The sequence below is a fragment of the Erinaceus europaeus genome, chromosome 16 (genome assembly GCF_950295315.1).
Source record: "Erinaceus europaeus chromosome 16, mEriEur2.1, whole genome shotgun sequence".
Lineage (NCBI taxonomy): Eukaryota > Metazoa > Chordata > Mammalia > Eulipotyphla > Erinaceidae > Erinaceus > Erinaceus europaeus.
Genome location: NC_080177.1, coordinates 62,032,833 through 62,040,252, shown reverse-complemented (window position 1 = coordinate 62,040,252; position 7,420 = coordinate 62,032,833). Strand labels below are relative to the sequence as shown.

At 38.9% G+C, this 7,420-nt stretch overlaps 1 pseudogene; it reads right to left on the bottom strand.

Moving 5' to 3' along the window:
• Positions 1-3,527: 3,527 nt before the first annotated feature.
• LOC103108000 (26S proteasome regulatory subunit 10B-like) lies at positions 3,528-4,795 on the bottom strand (annotated as a pseudogene).
• Positions 4,796-7,420: the final 2,625 nt, after the last annotated feature.

Genomic DNA, 7,420 nt, shown 5'->3' with positions numbered 1-7,420 from the left:
AGGATCCTCACACCGGTCCTTGTGCTTTGCACCACTTGTGCTTAACCCACTGCACTACCGCCCGACTCCCTATTCATTCTTCTTTTTCTGGTTTATCTCACTTAACATGATTCCTTCAAGTTCCATCTAAGATGAGGTGAAGAAGGTGAATTCACCATTTTTAATAGCTGAGTTGTATTCCATTGTGCATATATGCCACAACTCACTCAGCCACTCATCTGTTGTTGGACACCTGGGTTGCTTCCAGGTTTTGGCTATTACTAATTGTGCTTATATGAACATAGGTATACACAGATCTTTTTGGATGGGTGTGCTTGGTTCCTTGGGATATATATCCAGGAGAGGAATTGCAGGGTCATAGGTTAGGTCCACTTCTAGCCTTCTGAGAGTTCTCCAGACTATTCTTCATAGAGGTTGGACCAATTTATATTCCCACAGCAGTGCAGGATGGTGCCTTTATCCCACAACCTCTCTAGCATTTGTTGCTGCTACCTTTTCTGATGTATGACATTGTCACAGGAGTGAAGTATTATCTCATTGTTGTCTTTATTTGCATTTCTCTGACAATCAGTGACTTGGAGCATGTTTTCAAATGCTTGTTGGCCTTTTGGATCTCTTCTGTGGCGAATCCTCTCCCCATTTTTGGATGGGTCATTTGTTTTCTTGTTGCTGAGTTTGGCAAGCTCTTCATATATTTTGTTATTAGCCTCTGGTCTGATGTCTGGCATATAAGAATTTTCACCCACTCTGTGGGAGTCTTTTTGTTTGGGTCGTAGTTTCTTTTCCTGTGCAGAAGCTTTTTAATTTGATGTAGTCCAATTGGTTTATTTTTGTTTTAGTCTTCTCCGTAATTGGATTCATATCATTGAAGATGTCTTTAAAATCTATATGGAAAAGAGTTCTGCCAATATTTTCCTCTAAACATTTGATAGTTTCTGGTAAAGCTGGACTAATTTACATACCCACCAGCAGTGCAGGAAGGTTCTTTTGTCCCCACAACCTCCCCAGCATTTGTTGTTGCTGTTGTTTCTGATGTATATTTGTGGAAGGAAGGAAAGAAAAGGAAGGAAGGAAGGAAGGACAACAGGAAGGAAGGAAAAAAAGGGCGAGAATGACCACTGAGAGCAGGTACAAAGCCCCAGAGATAACCCTGATGGCATTAAAAAAAATAATAATAAAATAAAATAAAGAATGTGTTGCTTTGTAAAGCCAAAAAAAAGCAGTACTTTTTAAATGGAAGAATGATTGCAAGTATTAAATGAAATGTTGCCAAGAGATCAATGTCAAATGTCCTAGGAATTTTGCAAGGGGATATGAAAGTGATCTTGATGGCCTGGTGATAGCCAAAACCAAAATGGAGTGAATTTTATGAGTTAGCCAACATGGAGTAAAAGATACAGAAAGAAGGACAGGACAGCAAAAGTAGAAATTTTGGAAGGAGAAATTTTAGTAGACAGAAGAAAATTCAGGATTGAAGGAGGTATCCCCAAAGACCCTAGGAAATTTTTAGGTACCTTTATAAAAATAATAATTATATCTTGTATGATATAATATTAATTTTTCTGTTTCACTGTTAAAAGATAAGACATCCTACTCTCTTTTTATCTCCAAATCTTTACACAGGTTTAGGAATAATTAAGCAAAGAGGATGGAAACTGAAACCTGAACTTCATATTTAGCTTAGACCAAATCATTAACTATGAGCGCTCAATACAGACTTCATTATTGCTTTAGTTTTACATGTGTTAACACTTTGCAGCCTATTATGACCAATTACATTTAGAAATGAATTATCTGTCATATAGTATGAACTATATGATATATGTTACAAAATAAGTGGATGGATGGATGGATGGACTGATAAATAGATGGATGGATGGGCTGTCTTGTGCTGATTAGGTCCTTTGGGACCAGGAAGAATACAAGAGAGATACTTGTAGAAAATAAAGGAAAGATGGGATTACACTGTATTTGAATGTACTATATAAAAGTTGGAGGATACACCAATTACCCAGATTAAAGAAATTGGATACTTCCAGTGAATTATATGCAGGGTCTAAAACCACCTCTTGGCAGCTGTTGATTAAGGCAGGCAGGAAGTGGTTGTCCAATCAATATTAACTCGTTTGAAACTTAGTTGACCAACAGCAGAGTTAAACATATGAAAAGTCACATGTAGTCTCTTGTGTATCATAAAGCATTGTCGGATGGTTCTCAGTTTAAAGAAGGCAATATGAAGCACAGCTCCTGAACCCAGCCAGAAACAGAGCCCACAGCTTTCAACCTCCAATTCATGATCCTAACCCAGTGCATTCACTCCCCTCCCCTCCCCCTGCTCCCAGGCTTGGTATGTGTTGAATACACTCAGTAGTTCTCAACATGTTTTTTCCTTACAGTTCTTTATTAGCAACATTCATTTAGATTTTGGACTCTTGTCAAATGTAATGTGAATGGAGACCAGATGCCTTTTCTGAGCTCAACAGAACAAGAGGAGAGTCACAGAGCCCATCTTGCCACAATCAAAACTAGTGCTTACAACAACACCCACTGTTGGTGACAGGCTGTGTGGAACAGGGCCAGTGCTGATCTAGCAGTATATGCCAGCTCAATGAGTCAGAAAATGTTTCAGATGTGCCAGGTTGTTCAGAAATCCCCATCAGTTCCTGGTCAGAATAATTATTGTGTTCCCCAAGAGCAAGGAATTAAGATGAGGAAGAAGTAATGTCCCTAGGATGGTGTGTGTCATTCACACCCCTTGCTGGCATAAGAGGACCACTGCTTTAAGGGGTACTACACACATGCATGAAAGGCTGCATAGGGTAAGAACGCTGGCAGTAATTCAAAAATTCAAATATAGGGGAGAATCAGTTGTGGGAAGGAATTCAAGGCAGACAAAAGGATTAACAGCAAAAAGATGTAGAGTGTAGGGGGGCAGATGATTATCATTTGCTGTGGGTTTAGCAACACTGACATGTTTTTATGAATATTTACAAGAACATTTGGAAGCTGTGTCTTTTGCCCACACAGCCTCCACCCCCAGCCCTCTTGGTAGGAATTGCACCATATTTAATGAGTCCGGGAGTGGGAGGGGGAACCAGGTCCTCGTTGCCTCCAGGTTGCTGTCACCTTGTCTATTTGGCAAGACTTTCTTTGGTGAAAATAAGTGGAAAAAAAAGTTCAAACAAGAGAAACCAGGCCTGGGTTTCTCTGCTGGAAATAATAGAACTCCTGGCGATTAAAGGGGATGAGAAGTAAAATGGCAGGCAAATGAAAGCAACAAAGTAGAGTCTCAGGAGAAAGATCAATTTTGATGTCAATGTTCTTGGCTTCTTCAGTAGAGTAAACAAGTTTACAAGCATCTCTAAATTAAATGAATTGTTGACAAAAGCACATTAGCTCTTAGTTCTTATGAGTAAATTGACAATGTCAGCCTCATTTTCCTCCCAATGCTGATTCTCTGGACTTAATCTATATAGAGCTACCATCATCTCTACTAGAGGCACCTTCATTCCTCTTTGATTTCCCAATTTTCTTTTTTTTTTATTTTCCTTAACTTTATTTTAATATTAAGCCAATATCTGTCATGCATCCATCAAAATCCTTACAGTAAATTACACAGGTTTGTAGTCCAATTTAGACTCTAGCTTCTTGGAATCAGCCACTTCTCTGACTGCTTTCATAAAGTCTTCCTGTACTACAAAGTCATGATCAGCTCGAATTGCAAACATGCCTGCTTCAGTACAAACATTTCTCAGGTCTGCTCCATTAAAGCCATCAGAAAGCTTCACAATTGCTTCATAATCTATTTCACCATGCTTTGTTATGGGACCAGCATGGATTTTCAATATATCTAATCTTGCTTGTTCATTTGGTAAATCAATATGTATTTTTCTATCTAATCTTCCTGGACGAAGCAAAGCAGGATCCAGTGTATCTGGTCTGTTTGTAGCAATGATCATTTTAACTCTATACAGAGTATCGAATCCATCCATTTGATTCAGTAACTCCATTAAAGTCCTCTGAATCTCCCTATCAGCTGAAGTACCCTCAGAAAACCGACGACCACCAATAGCATCTATTTCATCCATAAAAATGATGCATGGCTGATGGTCCCTTGCATAATTAAACATTTCTCTGATCAAATGAGCACTTTCACCAATGTACTTGTCTACAATAGAACTAGATACAACCTTTAAGAAATTGCAGTCCAGCTGACTAGCAACAGCTCGTGCCAAGAGTGTTTTTCCTGTACCTGGTGGTCCATATAATAAACAGCCTTTTGGAGGTATTATTCCTACACGCTGAAATAATTCTGGGTTTGTAAGAGGTAATTCTATCACCTCTCTTAACTCCCGAATCTATTCTGATAGGCCTCCAATTTCAGAATAAGAAACGTTTCCAGGGTCCTCATGAGACATATTATAAACTAGTGGATCCACCTCCCTTGGCAAATATCTCATGATAGTGTAGTCATATCCAAAGCAACTCTTGTTCCTGGTTTCAGCTTACTTTTATCAAGCTGTCGGCGACAACCCACAACGTATCTTGGTCCATTTGTAGCTTTAACAATGAATTTTTCTTCAGTTAGCTGCTTAAGTACTTCACCCACAATCTGTCCAACACTTTGTAGGGCCTTCAGATCATTTTCAGACTTTTCATACTGCTTGGTAAGTTCTTTTAATTGTTCTCTTAATTCTTTGAGACGGCCATCTATCTCCTTATGTTCAAGAAGCTTCTTCCGAAAATCCGTCAGTGACTTATCTCTAGGGTCCGCCATGATGAGAAGCCGTCGCTCATAGGGCGATTTCCCAATTTTCTATAGGCGTTAGAATTTCCTGAACTTGCATTGAGGTAAAAGAGAGATATAGTCAAGAGCATAGGCTCTGCAGTTATACTGCCTGCATTTTCCAAACCCTGTCACTCTAGGAAAGTTTCCTTCCCTCTTTAAATTCAGATTTTTAATCTATAAAATGGAGCTGGTAATATGTAAGGATAGATGGAAGTAAACTAAAGAGAGCATTTTGACATTGAGCAAGAGCACAAAGAATATTAGTGTCATTATTATAGACCACCTACAACTTTCATACAACAGTCATTGTATGTATGACCCCTGCTTTCGTACACCATACATTAATACTCCTAAAAGCTGAGTTTAGACTTTCAAAGTTCAGCTGATTCACAATGTCTAATTAGCCAGATTGCTTAACTACTGAGAAGACTAGAAATTTCATGTGTGGGAGGTTTCATGCATTCTATTTATTTACTTTTTCCACTAGGGTTGTTGCTGGGACTCAGTGCCTACCCAAACCATCATTCTTGATGTCTACTTACTTATTTGGCAAAGGGTAAGAGACAAAAAGGAAAAGAGAGAGCAAGGGGGGAAGGAAGGAAGGAAGGAAGGAAGGAAGGAAGGAAGGAAGGAAGGAAGGAAGGAAGGAAAGAAGGAAGGAAGAAAAGAAGGAAGGAAGGAAGGAAGGAAGGAAGGAAGGAAAGAAGGAAGGAAGGAAGGAAGGAAGGAAGGAAGGAAGGAAGGAAGGAAGGAAGGAAGGAAAGGGAAATGAGAGACACCTGCAGTACAGGTGTGCCACCACCCTACCCCTAGTGGTAGTATGAAACCTTGGAATAGTGCAAAACAAACTTTCTGGCAGATACATGTTTTCTCTTAAGTATGCTACCATGATCAGTCAACTAGAAAGTCATGATTACATTTTTTTCTTATTAATGGTTTTTGGTTATTTTTTTTTCTGTGTAGTCACAAGATGACCTTTACGAGGTCAGACATACTGATTTCACCGAACCTACCCCCACCCCACTCCCACCTCTGGTAATGGCCAATATTCTCTACCTTATAAGCATGTAGGTTCTCTCTCTTGCCTGATGGATTTTTCTTTCTTTCTTCTTTCCTTTCCTTTCCTTTTTATTTATTTGTTTGTATCTTATGGTATAGGAAATTGAATCTGAGACGTTGGAGCCTCAGGCATAGTAATCTTTTGGCATAACCATTATGCTACCCACCCCACCAAGTTGATTTTTGTCTTTGTTTTATAAAAATTTCATATAAAGTGAGGTATTTGCCTTTTCTAGAATCTCTTTAGTTTATCTTAGCCAAGTGCCCTTGAGAATATGACTAGATTTTTTTTCTTTTTGGTGGCTATAAAATATACAACACATTTTCTTTCTGTTCATTCAGATAATAAAATTGCTTTCATATCATAATTTTTATTAAATAATACTGTGAAGATAGAGATTTTAAAAAGAAAGATATTCTTGTACTTTCTTTTTTTTACGTCCAGGGTTATCACTGGGGCTCACTGCTCCTGAAGGCTATTAATTTTATGAGAAACTTTTGTACTACTTTACATATCACCAATTTATTTATTTATTTATTACCTCCAGGGTTATTACTGGGGCTCGGTGCCTGCACCACAAATCCACTGCTCCTGGAGACCATTTTTCCCCCTTTTGTTGCCCTTATTGTTTTATCTTTGTTGTCGTTATTATTATTGTTGTTGTTGTCGTTGGATAGGACAGAGAGAAATGGAGAGAGGAGGGGAGACAGAGAGGGGGAGAGAAAGATAGACACCTGCAGACCTCCTTCACCACCTGTGAAGCGATTCCCTACGGGTGGGGAGCGGTGACTGGAACCGGGATCCTTACGCCAGTCCTTTCGCTTTGTGCCACGTGTGCTTAAGCCGCTGCGCTACCTCCTGACTCTCTACATATCACCAATTTATATCCCTTCTAGCAATGTACAGAGATTCAGTTTTCTTCATGTTTGTACCAGCATCTGTCATTTCTTTTCTCTTATAGTAGCCATTCTAACAAATGGTAGAATGCACTGTGGTTAGTGAGACTGAGCACCTCCCCATGTCCCTGTTAGCTATCTCTGTCTTCTTTAGGGAAATGCTTGTTCAGACTCTGCCTAACTTTTAAATCAAATCGCTTTTTCTTGTTGGGTTATATAAATTCTTCCTGTACTTTGTAGACTAACCTCTTATCAGATATAAGACTTGCAAATACTTGAGGAACTGCTTTTTTCATTTTGTTGATGCTGCCTTTCATTGTGCAGAAAGTTACTGAGAATCTACTGGATTTTTCTATACACTGTTGTCTAATTCATTCCAAACTCTTTAAAAGAGATGTAAAATTCCTTTAAGCAATGCTTTCCACATAATCAAGTAATTAAATTCATTACATTCATTAAAGACAGACTTGTTGGAGCTTTCTGCCCTCATGCTGTGATCTATACTAGTTAGTGACTTTCAGCATTTTTATGAAGTTTCCCTGAACTGACACCTAAGGAATTTCCTTCAGCTCTCTCATTGGAGAGAGAATATTTCCTCAAAATGTTTGACTACCCATAGCTTTCTGCCTTCCAGTGTTTCTGCCCCAAATCAGATACCATTCTCACATCTGATCC